Source organism: Camelus dromedarius, chromosome 1 (genome assembly GCF_036321535.1).
Source record: "Camelus dromedarius isolate mCamDro1 chromosome 1, mCamDro1.pat, whole genome shotgun sequence".
Taxonomy (NCBI): Eukaryota; Metazoa; Chordata; class Mammalia; order Artiodactyla; family Camelidae; genus Camelus; species Camelus dromedarius.
The window spans coordinates 13978355-13992365 of NC_087436.1; the positions used below are offsets into that span (position 1 = coordinate 13978355).

Consider the following 14011-nt stretch of genomic DNA (forward strand, 5'->3'; position numbering starts at 1 on the left):
AGGTATCAGGTCCAGTATCAAGTCTCCCAAGGGTGAAACCCTGTGGAAATCTGAGACTAGAGGTCAGTCTAGCAGGGAGGCAGTGAACCAAGCACAATCTCCCTTCCACCTCGTAGTAAAGGAACCCGGAAATACACGTAGCCGTGCAACAAGCCCATAACTAGATTCCCAAATCATTGATGGGAAAGTTACTCTCCATTTTTAGAGGAAAATCGGCTAGAAACTCATGAAAAAAAGGCTTCGGTGTGCATAGGGTCACAGGAACCCCTCCCGCCCTAGGGGCTCACCTACTCTATAGATGTCTGGGACTCTAGGTGCTTTGAAATTAACCACTTAAAAAGCATTTGAATCTAAAGCTGTCTCTGTTTCATAAATTAAGGCTGGTGAATTCTAGGAGGAGTGAAGGGGTGATGAAGAAACCAGCTGCTTGTGGGGTTGGATTACAGGTGGGAACCGATTTAGGATTCATAGAACGCTTTGCTTTGGGTCTGACAGGCATTTCACGTGATAAAACTTCCTCCCCATTCCCAGCCTCTCACCTAATTTGTCCGCAGCATGCAGTTTTCAACATGGGGCATACATTTTCAGAATACATACAGCAATCAAAAAGAGCCCCGAAAACCCTCAAAACTCAACATCTCCCTCCTCTAAGATGCCAGAATCGCAGTTTGAAGCTAAGCAGAGAAGCAGAGGGGAAGCTAATTAAAAAGAACGTCGATTTCAGTAGTGGGCTGTAGAGGAACAAACGACCAAACCATAAAGAGAGCAAGACCCATCTTTTCAACAATTATTAAATGTACTGCTTTCAGATTGCAGAATATCTTCTTTTCTTTTTCCCTCAGTGCAAAACGACGTGAAAGCTTCCGAGGCTTTGCGCACACATTTCGGGACTGGCAGAGGGTCCCCGCCCCCGGGGACCGGGCGGACTTGGGGTGGCAGCCTGTCCCCCCTCCCCCGGGGGACCCAGAAGCGGCGTCTCCGCCGGTCCGCACACCTCGGTCCACGCGGGCCTGGCCCGGGGGGAGGGCACCAAGTACCGGGGTCCGGCCCACCGGCCGCAACTGCGCACGCACAGCCCGGGCCGGAGCCGAGCAAGGACCGACTTACTGCGCAACGGCGACCCGCTCGGCGACAGAAGAGGCGCGCACGGCCCGCGGCGGGTGAAGTGGCGGCACTGCCCGGCGCTTTCGGGCTCTAGGCTGAAGCGGCAACAACGCACGGGCCGAAGGCAAGCCGCCTCCCAGCTGGATCCCGAAGGGCCTCAGCTCGGTGTCCTCGCTTCCCAAAGGCTCTCGGGTCGGTCACTTCCATCCTGTGCTCAGGCCCAGGGCTGAGACATCTGTTTTCCATAAACCGCGCGGCCGCGGCAAATCCTGGATTACACGCCGCCCGGCGCCCGCCGCGTTCCCGGACCTGGCGCGGCGACTAATCCCCGCACAAAGAGCAGGCAGACGACACGCAAGCTGGCGCCGCGTTTCCCACCGCTTTCCCCGCGCGCGGACTGCAGGCTCCGGCGGCCGCCCCCCCCCCCGGGGGGGCACCGCCAATCGCAGCCCGGGGAGGTGACGGGGCGGGGGGGGGGGGGTGGCGTAGAAAAAGGGTGGACGCGGTTCTCAGGGCTGCTTCAGAAAACGCATCCCCCCACCCCACCCCCCGGCCTGTAAACACACTACAGACTGTGTCCCTTCAGGGGAATGACTTCAGTTTGACGCGGCTGAGAGCGCGGCAAGGGGCTAGCCAGCCTCCAGGACAGAACAGTTCATTACTAAAAGCAATCACAAGTCCTGAATATGAGAGTGGGAAAAAATCTGCGTTGAAGTAAATTCTGACAATGAGTCAAAGAGGACACAATCGGCCCTGAAAACGAGGAGAAATTGCTGCCTCTCATGGTCTTATTTTTCACCCTGTGAAATAAGTTGGGGTAGGGAGTCTCCCCTCTCCTCCCCGCCTCCCTTTCCTTCCACCTAAAAACATTTGTGTGCCTCCTAAGTGCCGAGCACTAGGCTAAGAAAAGGAAGTTTGGAAAAGGCCTGAAGTCTCTACTCTCAAGTGCCTTACTGGGGGGGGGGGGGGGGGGGGGGTGAAGGGAGGGAGGGAAGGGGAGGGTGAGGAGAGGGAAGGAGGGTGTGGAGACCGACAATTTCAAGGCATGGCGAAATTGCTGCGATAAAGTTTATGTCTAGAGAGTTACAGGAACACAGAAGCAGGTTTTAAATCATGCTGGAAATCAAGGAAGGCTTCCCAGAGGTGGCTGCATTTGCATTTTGAAGACTGAGCAGGCATGAGATAGAATGAAAAGAGGCAGGAGGGAGATCTGAGCTTCTGGGTGGCTGCAGAAAGCAGGTGATGAGTGCAAAGGTGGGAGATGGGGTTATCCAGGGTGGCAAGCAGGCAGACCATAAAGATCTTACCTGCCAGACTCTGGGATTTGATTGGAGTCTCCCTGAAGAATTTTAAGCAGATAAGTGACTTGATTAGGTTTGTGTTTCAGAAAGATTGTTGTGGAAGGCATCTGGAAGGAAGACAGCCTAGGAAGGGAGTGAAGGTGGGGCTGGGTTGGACAAGGAAGACTCCGAAGATATGAGAGAGGTGGAACCTTGAGGATTTGATGCCTGGTAACAAAGGAAAGCAAAGCTGTATGCTATCACTCAGGTTTTTCTGACATGAGCAACACGGGGGATGGAGGGCGACATTCACCAGAAGCAACAAGAGAAGGAGGAGGAGCAAGCAGAACCAGCCAGAGAAGTGATGAGTTGTGTTTAGACAGGTTGAGTTTATGGTCTCTGTGGAATATCCAGATGCAAATGTCCCAGCAAGCAAGACAAGCCACGTGGATCTGTAGATACTTTCAGTGTTATGAGCTAAAAATATAAACCAGGCAATTGTCCACTGATAAGGAGAAGGTAAATACAGGACTAAAGAAAAGTCCCAACACTTGCTAGGGCTGCCATAACAAAGTACCACAAACTGAGCGGCTTACACAACAGAAATGTGCTGGCTCACAATGCTAGAGGCTGGATCTCCAAGATCAGGGTGTCCACAGAGCCATGTTCCCTCTGAGGGTGCCAGGGGAGCCCTCAGATCTGTTCCAGGACTCTTTCCTAGCTTCTGGAAGTTTCTTGGCTTCTGGCAGCATAACTTCAATCAACGTGGTCTTCTCCTGGTATGAGCGTCTGTGTCCAGGTGTTCCCTTTCTATAAGAACACCAGTGATACTGGGTGAGAGGCTTACCCCACTCCAGTATGATCGCATTGTAACCAATGACATCTGCCCTTATTTCTGTCTCCTGCTTAGAAATTACCCTGTGTTTATATAAAGTCACATTCTGAGGTTCTGGCTGTTAGAAGTTCGACATATGGATTTTGTGGGGGACACCATTCAACCCATCACATTCACAGTGTGAATTAAGTTATTAAGGGCAGGATTGAATATGGAGATGAGGGGAAACCCCAGTTTTCAGTGGGCAAAGAGAACAGTTCTGGGTGAAAAGTCAGAGGAAAATGATTAGAAAGGGAAAAGGGAGGAGACCCACCAACATGGAAGGGGGAGAAATGTTTAAGTGTGGAGTGATTCACGTTGCCAAATGCTTACAAAGTCAAGCACATAAAGATAGAAATTGCCATGGCCTTTGGCAGTGTGACAGTCGTTAGACCAAATGGTCAGAATAGATGAACTTCAAAGGGCCCATTTAACTCCATATTCTGCAACTTTAAAATCATTGTTCAGTAAACTCACTGAGGGGACTTGCCTTCCATGCCTAACCGGCTTTCTCCGCCTTCTTTAGATTTAGGGCTCGAAAAGATGGCCCAGGCTCTGGAATCAGGTGGACAGACACTGGACTTCAGTCTGGATGAAAGCAAAATGGGAAAGCAGACCCTAGAGAAGGTGTTTTCTGGGAGGTGGTAGAGGCTGGTGGAAACATATGGAGGCTCTGGGCCAGCAGAGCAAAGTTCCCAGGTGCCTGTGCCCCGAGGAGTTGTACTCCGGCTCACCCTGGAGCCATTCCGTGGTACAATTTAGGCATTGTTCTCAGCGGGGTAGCAGCCAAGCCTAATTCTCTGGATTTCTTAGAGATTCTCTGAGCCAGGTAATATTCTTTAATAATAGGAAAAAAACGAAAAAACAAAAAACCAATGCTTTGTTGAGATAATTCACATACTATAAAAATTCATCCATTTAAAGTGTGCAATTCACTGGTTTTCAGTATATTTACAAGGTTGTGCAACCATCACCACTGTCTAATTCCAGAACAAATTCATCAGCCTGAAAAGAAACTTCATACACACCAGTGGTCACTCCCCCATTTCCCACCCCATCCCAGCCTCCGGCAACCACTTATCTACTTTGTGTCTCTGTGGATTTCCTCACTGTGGACATTTCATGTAAATGGAATTATACACCATGTGGCCTTTTGGGTCTGGCTTCTTTCACTGAGCAAAATTTTTTCAAGATTTATCTATTTTGTGGCATGTGTCAGTCCATGATTCCTTTTGTTGCCAAATAACATTGCCAAACTACATTTTGTTTATCTGTTCATCAGCTGGACACGAGGATGGTTTTCACTTTTTGGCTGGTATGAGTAATGCTGCTATAAACATTTGTGTGCAAGTTTTTGTATGAACATATTTTTGTTCCTCTCAGTTAGATATCTACGAGTAGAATTACTGGGTCATGTGGTAATTCTATCTTTAAAAACTTGAGGATCTGCCAGGCTGGTTTCCAAAGCAGTTACATCATTTTACACTAGCACTAGCGAAGTATTAGGGTTCTAATTTCCTCGTGGGTGAAAAGTAGTATCTCACTGTGGGTTTGATTGGCATGTGCCTAGTGACTAATAATGTTGAATATCTTTTCATGTGTTTATTGACCATTTGTGTATCTTTGAAAAATATCTATTAAAATCTTTACCTACTAAAGAAAAATTTTAAAAACAGTGGTGAAAAACACATAACATAAAATTTCCCATTTTAGCCATTTTGATGTGTACTATTCACTGATATTAAGTACATTCATTCACATTGTTGTGCACTCATCATTCTTTGCCCAGTTTAATGGTCTTTTTAAATGTATCTTTTATTGTTTAATTTTTGCATTCTGGATACAAGTCCCTTACCAGAATATGATTTGAGAATATTTTCTCTCATTCTGTAGGTTGTTCTTTCACTTTCCTGATGGTGTTTTAATATTCCTTAATAAATTCCTTTTATGCTCAAACTAACTAGAATAGCATTGTCAGTAGCTAAGAACATTGGCAGGTGCACTGGATTCTGTTAAATACCATCTTATTCTATTTTTTCTTTCTGTAACAACCTGTCTCATATCACATCTTCTCTCCAAGATTGCCTTAGAACTTCGGTTTTGGGTTTGTTTTTTCCTAAAGCCTTTCTATTCTATTGGAATCCCGCCCTGTGATATCATGATTTATAATAAGAAATACATATTTGGTCTTCATTTCCTTTCTGGCACAGAGTTCCTAAAATCCTTGGAAGTTCCTAAGGTGAGAGCCATAAGGGTATCTTTTGTTATGTTAATGAGGCACCTTTTGGGCCACACCTAAGGATGAGGCACTGGTTGCCAGGAGAACCATCCTTGTGATTTCAGGGTTGGAATATTCAGTCCCACACCCTGACCTCTGGGGGGAGGAGTGGGGCTGAAGGTTGAATCAGTCACTAATGGCCAGTGATTTAATCCATCATGCCTATATAATGAAGCCTTCATACAAACTCAAAAGGACGGAATTTGGAGAGCTTCCAGGTTGTGGACAGCTGGAGAGATTTGAGGAGAGTGGTGCACTCCGATGGCATGGATGTTCTGCACCCTTTTCCCATATCTTGCCCTGTGCATCTCTTCCATCTGTCTGTTTCTGAGTGATATCTTTTCATAATAAACCAATAATCCAGTAAGTAAGATGTTTCTCTGAGTTCTGTGAGCCTCTCTAGCAAATTAATGGAACCCAAGGAGGGAGTTGTCAGACCCTCCCATCTATAGGCGGTTGGTCAGAAGCACAGGTGACCATCGGGACTTGTGACTGGCCTCAGAACCAGGTGGAAGGACAGTGGAGGAGTGGGGGAGGTGCAGTCTTGTGAAACCAAACCCTTAACCTGTGGGGTCCGATGCTATCTCCAGGTATCAGTGTCAGAATTGAGTTGAATCATAGGACACCCTGCTGGTGTCGCAGAGAACTGCTTGGTGATGTGGGGGGACCCACCGCCCAGACAAATGTTGGAACTTGTGCTCTGAACCCTTTGACACCCACATGTTACATTTCCTGGTTACCGACCGAAAGTATCAATGGCCACCACTAACACAATTGAGCAGGACTACCAGCCGTCTTCCATTCATTTCCCACGTCTATCCAGTCCCAGCCAGCGTCCTGCAGTGCTGTGCAGGGCCCACCCCCTCTCCACCCTCTCCCCCACTGCACTTCTCCCTCTCCTGTTACAGGGCCAGAGCTGCTATAGTGAGAGCTTATGAATGAGATCAATGTCCTACTTAACCTATAGACCATCCTCAGTGCCCAGGACAAGTATTTGCAAACACTTGGAGCATAATAAACACGTGCTAAATGGAACTGAATGATGGGCCTTCTTTCCTTAATTGTATTTTTTATTCTAAAATTACATCTATGCCATCCTTGATTTTAAAGTTTTCTCTTAATGACCCACCTTTGGGGGCTTCGGGAATGAAATTGGGTAACAAGGCAAATCTATGCTATTCAGTGTATGACTGGAAGAGGGGAATTCTTTGGGGGAATTAATTTCTGTGAGTTTGTGAAATGGTGAAAAAAGGTGAATGCTTCACAGATAAAGTTCTCAGGTCCCAGAGAGAAGCTTAAGAGTAGTATTTGGGGCATCGCATCTCTAAGGGCAGGTTTATCCGGTGGGTTGCATTTCATGACGACCACTGCTCAGTGCTTTGGGTCTGCTTATTCTCTGTGGACAGTCTCTTATCCTGTCTGTCCCTGAGCCTGTCCAGCGGTCTGCAACTCTTCCGATTAGGGGTTAGGGGGAAGGCATCTGTCGGAAATGGCAGAAAAGAGCCTGTGCTCATTCAGTCATAGGTCCATCCCCTGTCTACTGAGCATGCACTTCACACACGACACAACTCAGGGTGCAAAGAGGAATAAGATTCGTCTCCTATGATCAGGAGTTGGGTGACAAATGAGGGGTCAAGACAAACACAATTAATCATCATCCAAAGCAGAGCGGACCTCCAATAAAAGAGGCGTAAAAAGCTGTCTTGAGGATTCAGAGTAAGAAGAAATCACCCATTTGGTTTAAGGAGTAGGAAAGCCTTTCTGGAAGGTGGGAAAGAGAGCCAGGCTTTTGCTTAGAAACTCAGGCCCTCTAAACCATAGTCCCTGTTCTTCGGTAGCTCCCAACCCAGCTGGGATGAGCATCATACATACAGTGGCTGCAATTCAAGACCACACGTGTTAAGACCGATAGGAAAGAGTCACCGGAAAGCTGGAGATCACTTCCTAATAGTGTAACCAGGGAAGACTTTACGGAAGGGTGGGTTTGGGCCCTAAAAGGTGGGAAGAATTTATTAAAATGCATATTTTGGATATAAAGCAATTAAATGCTCTAGAAAATTTGGAAAACTTAGCAAAGCATAAAGAATAAAATGGAAATCATCCATAGACCCACTAATATAGATAAATGCATTGCCAAACATATGATATGCTTAATAAAAATTTGCAAAATGAATAAATGACCTTACCATTTATTGTCTCTTTCTATTTTTCCCTTGTGCATATTTTTATTATACACATAATTTTGGAACTCACTTTTTAAAAACATATCATAGAATATGCATTTTAATATCAGTAAAATTATTTGAAAACATATTTTTTAAAAGCTGAAGAATATTCCAGTAATTGATATATCATTTATGCAACCAATTTTCATAGCATTCTCGTGTAGATTGCTTCTAAATTTCCAACTATTATAAGTAAAACTTCAATGAAATTGCTAAACACAAATCTTTGTCCACATCTCTGTATTATCAGCATAGATTCCTGTAAGTGGAATTATCAAGTCAAGGTGTATTAACCTTCCTAGGACTCTCAAGAGAGTAAAATATTGCCAACTAATTTTTTAAAAGGCTGTACCAGTTTACATTCCCATTAGCAAGGTGTGCTATTAAGACACACGCCTTCACCAACAGTATTATTTTAAAATATTTGCTAATCTGATAAGGAGAAAATAGTAACTCATTGTTTTTACACTGTGTATGTATTTGCTCACTAGTAATGTGGAACATTTTAAACGTGATCATTTCCATGAATGTTTCCTTTACATTGCCAGTTCATGTACTTACATCAAATGCTGTAAATGAAATACATATTTGTTTGCAAAACTTGGAAAGACTCTGCAATGCTCTCAGTCAATCTGGTTTCTCTTATGGTTATCTTTGTGTAAGCATCCTGTCATGGTAAGTGTGTTTTTTTTTTTAAAGCTGTATTCTCATTCATTTTCTTTCTCCCCCTCCCTCTCTTCTTCTCCCCCTCCCTTTCTCTCTCTCTCTCTCTTTCTCTCTCTCTCTCTCTCCCTCTCTCTCTCTCTCTCTGTCTCTCTGCCACAGCACAGCCAACCACACTCTTCATCTGGTGCTCAAAGAAACTGGTCTGCTGCAACACTGGAGGAAAAACTGGTGATATGAGAATCATTGAGAGACAAAAAAATATCCAAATTGTCAAGGGCCATTTAGTCACAGTGACCCTTTTTAAGTGCTGATTTCAGAACCTAACCTTCTCTTAGGCCATAAAATTCACCCCCACAGTGTTCCCCGGTTAATTCCCTCATTTCCACTGCACTGCACCTTGCTGCCTCTGTGGTGTCTGTTCCTGCTCAACCTGGTGTGGCCTTGGCTACATCATCCCCAGTCTGGATCCTGCCTGTCCATGATTACGAGGCTCAAATGGCAGCCCTTAAAAGAATATGAAAACAAATATGTGTGCATATGTATGACAGGGACATTATGCTGTACACCAGAAATTGACACATTGTGACTCATTATACTTCAATTAAAAAAAGAGAGAGACTTCCATTAAAAAAAAAGGCGGCTCTTGAATGGTGATTATCTTTTCCTCTGAATCCCATAGCATATTGTATTTTTGTTTATTTGCTTTTGGTTTTTTAAATTTTGGGGGGGGTAGATACTTAGGTTTTCTGCTTATTTATTTGTTTTAACGGTGGTACAGGGGATTGAACGCAGGGCCTCGTGCATGCTAAGCACACACTCTACCACTTGCGCTGTCCCGCCACCCCAGCACACTCTTGTATTTACAGTATCTCCAACTTCCAGAGATTCTAGTTCTTTGTGCATGCAACTCATCTCCTTCATTATTTTATAAACTCCTTGAGGAGTCTCCTAGAGTAGGGTCTATGCCTTCTCTAGTCTGGATTCCCAAAATGCAGTTAGAAGAAACCCCAAAATGTTTTACAAATTTAAAAACTAAATGTCATTTAACAGAGCATTAGCCCCACTCCCCCCCCCAAAAGCTACTTTGAAAAGGAAAACAAAGCTTACTTTGATTTAATATTTTTTATTTATTTTTTTGGGGGGAGGAGGTAATTAGGGGCTTGAACCCAGAACCTCCTGCATGCTAAGCATGCGCTCTACCACTTGAGCTATACCCTCCCCCAATGAAGCTTAATTTTATTTGTCGGGACTGTGGTCATGTTACGGACTAAGCTGTGCCCTCCCACAAATTCATATGTTGAAGTCCTTATTCCCATTTCAGGGGTATTTGGAGATGGGTCCTTTAGGGAAGTAATTAAGGTTAAATGAGGTCAAAAGATGGAGCTTTAATCAGGAGCTTTTATAAGGACACCAGGATTAGTGTCCTTATAAAAGGAGGAAGCGACCCCAGAGCTTTCTCTCTCTCCATGTGCCTAGCGAAAAGGACACGTGAGCACACAGTGAGAAGGCTGCTGTCTGCAGACCAGGGCTGCATCAGAACCCGACCACGTGGGCACCTTGATCTTGGACCTCTGGCCTCCAGAGCTGTGAGAAAATAAATTTCTGTTGTTTAAGCCACCCAGCCTCCGGTGTTTTGTGACAGCAGCCTAAGCAGACTTACACAGTGGTAATGGTAAGATGTTAGCTAGAAGTGGAAGAAAGCCAGTCTAAATAAAGGAATATTGCTGACTCACAGAATCTCATGCTGAGACCTTTTTGGGGGTAGAAACTAAAGGAAGACTTAGGAAACATGGCTCCTTTTGTCTTGTTACAAATGGCACAAGATGCCCTCTTAGTCTGCAGCCACTTACGTCCTCTGTGGCAGAGAAACAAAAACTGGTAAAAATTCGACTAAGAAATTGAATAGGGCTAAACAATTAATTTTTAGATAGACAATAAAGTCAGCAGAGGGACATAAGCACTGAAATAATACTTTAAAACAATCGGGAAGTTGACAAGGAAATCGCTACTGGCTTCCATTAGAGTAAGAGCATACTTTCTTACAATGGTTTCTTGAAATGATGATATATTGATCTTCTTGGGCTGATCCATTAGCCATGGAAAGATGTACCTGAATCTCTAGGGACGTTACTGAGGACAGCCATCAGGCCATATCACGGAACCACACACTACCTCCAAACCAGTATTAAGGAAGAACACATTAGAATGTCAATACGGAAAGAGAACAACTCTCTCTGGGATCATAATCATGGTTCTCAAGTCTTTGCCAAAAACTCAATCATCATAACTGCATGTTTTAAATATACGTCATACTTCTCAAGTTTCAAACAGAAAAACTTAACCTTTCTTGGACAAAAACCAAAGCAATAGAAACAGATAAAAGACTTTTTTAGAACTGTATTTCTTAGGAATATTGTGGTTTAATGTCTATTCACTTCTCACACTGGAGATTTTTAAAAAAAGGAATTGTGAAAAATCTTTCAAAATCTCCTTTTTTCCAACATGTGGTGAAAATATGGTGACAACTGAGTCATTGTCTTATTCTTTACAACAGATTTCAATGTATTCTATCCCTAATATCCAAAAGATTATAATAGTAGGGTTTTTTTTAAAAAAAACATAAACTTTTAATAAGTATAAATTACAAACAGAAAAGTGAACAAGTCCTAAGGCAATAGCTTGATGAATTATCACAAAGAACCACAACAGAGTAAACACCACGCAGATCAAGAACTGGAACATAACCAGCAACCCAGATGCTTCCTCCAAAATGTAGCTTTGAGTTGGCAGGTATAGCTCAGTGGTAGGGTGCATGCCTAGCATACACAAGGTCCTGGGCTCAATCCCCAGTACCTCCATCAAAAATAAATAAATAAATAAGTAAACTTAATTACCTCCCCTTGCCAAAAAAAAAAATTTAATAAAAAGTGTAATTTTGAGCCAGATATATATATTATTTTCATAAAAATAGTATCATTAGTGGTAGTTAGTGCCTAGATCAACTGACAAAAGTCCAAAAGTTTTATGGACAGATTGCCCTGGGGCTCATCTAACTTTCAGATTCCTTAATCAGCAGCACAGCATTCATAGGAATATAAATTAGCATAACCACCCAGTGTTCCTGAAAAATAATTTTGTGATATGTATCTAGATCCTTAAAAATGTTTCTGCTGTAAGCCCTAGTAATTCCAGCATAACAATCTTTCCTGAAGCAGTATCAGTGGTGTGGTCACAGATGTATGTCCAGACAGCATCGTAAGAGCGATAGCTCTGTGCAGCCTGGGACAAAACAGTTAACCAGCTGCCCTGGCCACAGCTTCCTCATCAGTTAAATGGTACTAATAGTAGTCCCAAAGGTTAAATTAGTTAAGATGCATAAAGACCTTCAAACACAGTTGGCAGTTCAATAGATGTTCAGAATTATTAGCTATTGTTACAAAAGCATTCATCACTACATTATTAACATTAGGAACATTTTTTGAAAGAACTTAAATGACCAGAATTAGGGGAATGAATACACACACTCTTGGGTATCCATACAGAAGAATAGAATGCCCTCCTGGGGCTGAGGTGCGGTGGTTAAAAGTGTAGCGTTTGCAGTCAGAGTGCCAGCCTGCCCCAACCAGCTGTGCGGCCTTGGACAATTAACTCTGCAAGCCTCAGTTTCCTCACCTGAAAATAGAGAATAAGAATGCCTACCTTGGAGGGCTAACTGGTTTATATACATAAAGCACTTTGAACAGTCTCTGGCATACAATTGGTGCTTAATGAGTGTTAGTCCCAGTCCCTCTGAAGTTCAAGAGCTGGAGTCTGATTGCCCTGTGATCCATCACAGACACAAAGCTTCCCAGTCAACGGCTGGGAAAGTACATGTCTGGGAGGAAGCGGAGATGGGAATCAAACCTAAGTTCCCTTGGAGTCATCAGAAGAAATTAGGAATATAAGCCCGGCCTGGGGGCTACGTGCACAGTTGCCATGCGAAGGAGCTGGACAGGGTTGTTGCAGGGGCGGCACCAGAACGGACTGCTTTGATTAAAAGGGAAAAAGGCCTCCAAACAAAAAACTCCCAACAGGGCAGCAAACAAGTCTTGGCGAGGAAGGAACTGGAACGTTTTCCTCCTCTCCAGACTCTCTCGGCCCCGCCCACCCACCGACTTTTTTCTTCTCCCTGCCTGCCCTCCCCACCCCGCCCCTTTCTCACTCCCGGCTCTCCCGAGGCTACAGAACAGGGATGGAGAAGACAGATTCACATCCACTACGGAGAGGAGATGTGCAGCCACAGCTTCCATAGAAAGAACTGGGATGCTCTGATGGGACTCCTCACCGGATCCGGATCCGAAAGCCATCATAGGGTTGCAAGCGGATGCGGGGTCCACTCTAAAGGAGCAGGTTTACAAGCAGCCTCGGAACCCTGGAAGGTGTTGAGCCGTTTCTCCGAGCCAATAACCATGATTCCTGGACAAGTATCGGCGGCCACCAAGCCCTCCTTCCACCGGCCCTATTCCACTCTGAGCTCAGGTCCCCTGCCTATCAGCCCAAGGACCCTGCCCCTCCAAGGCGGCACACAAGCCTGAGCCAACCTCCTCCCCACTTCTGTGTGCAGCCGGCAGCCGTGAAGCCCTCGTGGGCACCGAGGCGGCTACTCCCTGATCATCCCGGGACAGCGATGGGGGCTTCCGGGCAGCTGCCAGGGCCCCCTCCCCGCCCTCCAGTGACCGCGCAGACAGTGCCGCGCCTCGGTTCACTGCCTGTGTTGAGTGAGGGAAGAAAAACTGCTTTTCTCGGGCCTTGTCACAATCTTGCCTTGTCACAGTTCCAGCAAGCCTTCTGGGTCTTGTAGGGTCACTGCTGCCTTATAGGGGTCTTTCCATTTTCTTTCCATAATGGATCAACATGAATTAATATTTATGCAGTGCCCTCAGTGTGTCCAGATCACAGGGTGGATCCAGAACACACAACAGCCATCCTCCCTGGGGATATATTTAAATGGGCCCCATTTCTAAGAAATCACTGATTGCTGCTGTTTTATCCTTTAAAAATGCTCTTAAGATGATAGAATCATCATAGAACACAGAACACAACATAGAACACAGGTCAAGAATCCCATATCCTGAGAGCCCTGGTTCTTGTCGCTTGGTCCCCAGTGCAAGACCCATGTGTCAGAGACATTTCAAAGAGATTGGGTTCTCCTGGGCCTTCCTGGAAATTCAGTGACGGCCCAAGTGCCCACGGAGCACTTGAGGGCCATGGAAGGAGCCAGCCTCTGTTCTGCAGACAGAGGAGCCTCAGCAAGATTTAGCTTAAAGCTCCTGTAGTTAAAATGAAATCACCCAGCACTGCAGCTGGGAAGCTATATGGAAAGTATCCTGGAAAGCACGTGAGTGCTCGGTAGGGTACATAGTTCTGAGGCCAGGTTGTAGCTTCTAAGTCCAGAGTAGACTCTATGTTTTACCCTTCTGGGAAGAGTGGGAGAAGTCAGAGCAGGGACACCCACCCAGCGAGAACTCTGTCCCTGGAGGGTCCCTGGTGGGATCTCAGTGACGGTAGGTTTAGCTCCCTAACACATCAAAGAGCACATATTGGA

The 14011-nt window shown here is 45.1% G+C and overlaps 1 protein-coding gene across 6 annotated transcripts in view; it reads right to left on the minus strand.

The window, feature by feature from the left end:
* Positions 1-14011, minus strand: part of TRIM2 (tripartite motif containing 2) — a 161841-nt gene that overhangs the window by 96051 nt on the left and 51779 nt on the right. The window contains exon 1 of one of the 6 annotated variants that reach the window (XM_031464517.2): positions 1108-1462. The exons of the other annotated variants lie outside the window; for them this stretch is intronic. The gene's annotated coding sequence lies outside the window, so the exon portion shown is untranslated. Of the gene's footprint in view, positions 1-1107; positions 1463-14011 lie in introns of those variants that run through there. 6 annotated transcript variants of the gene reach the window in all.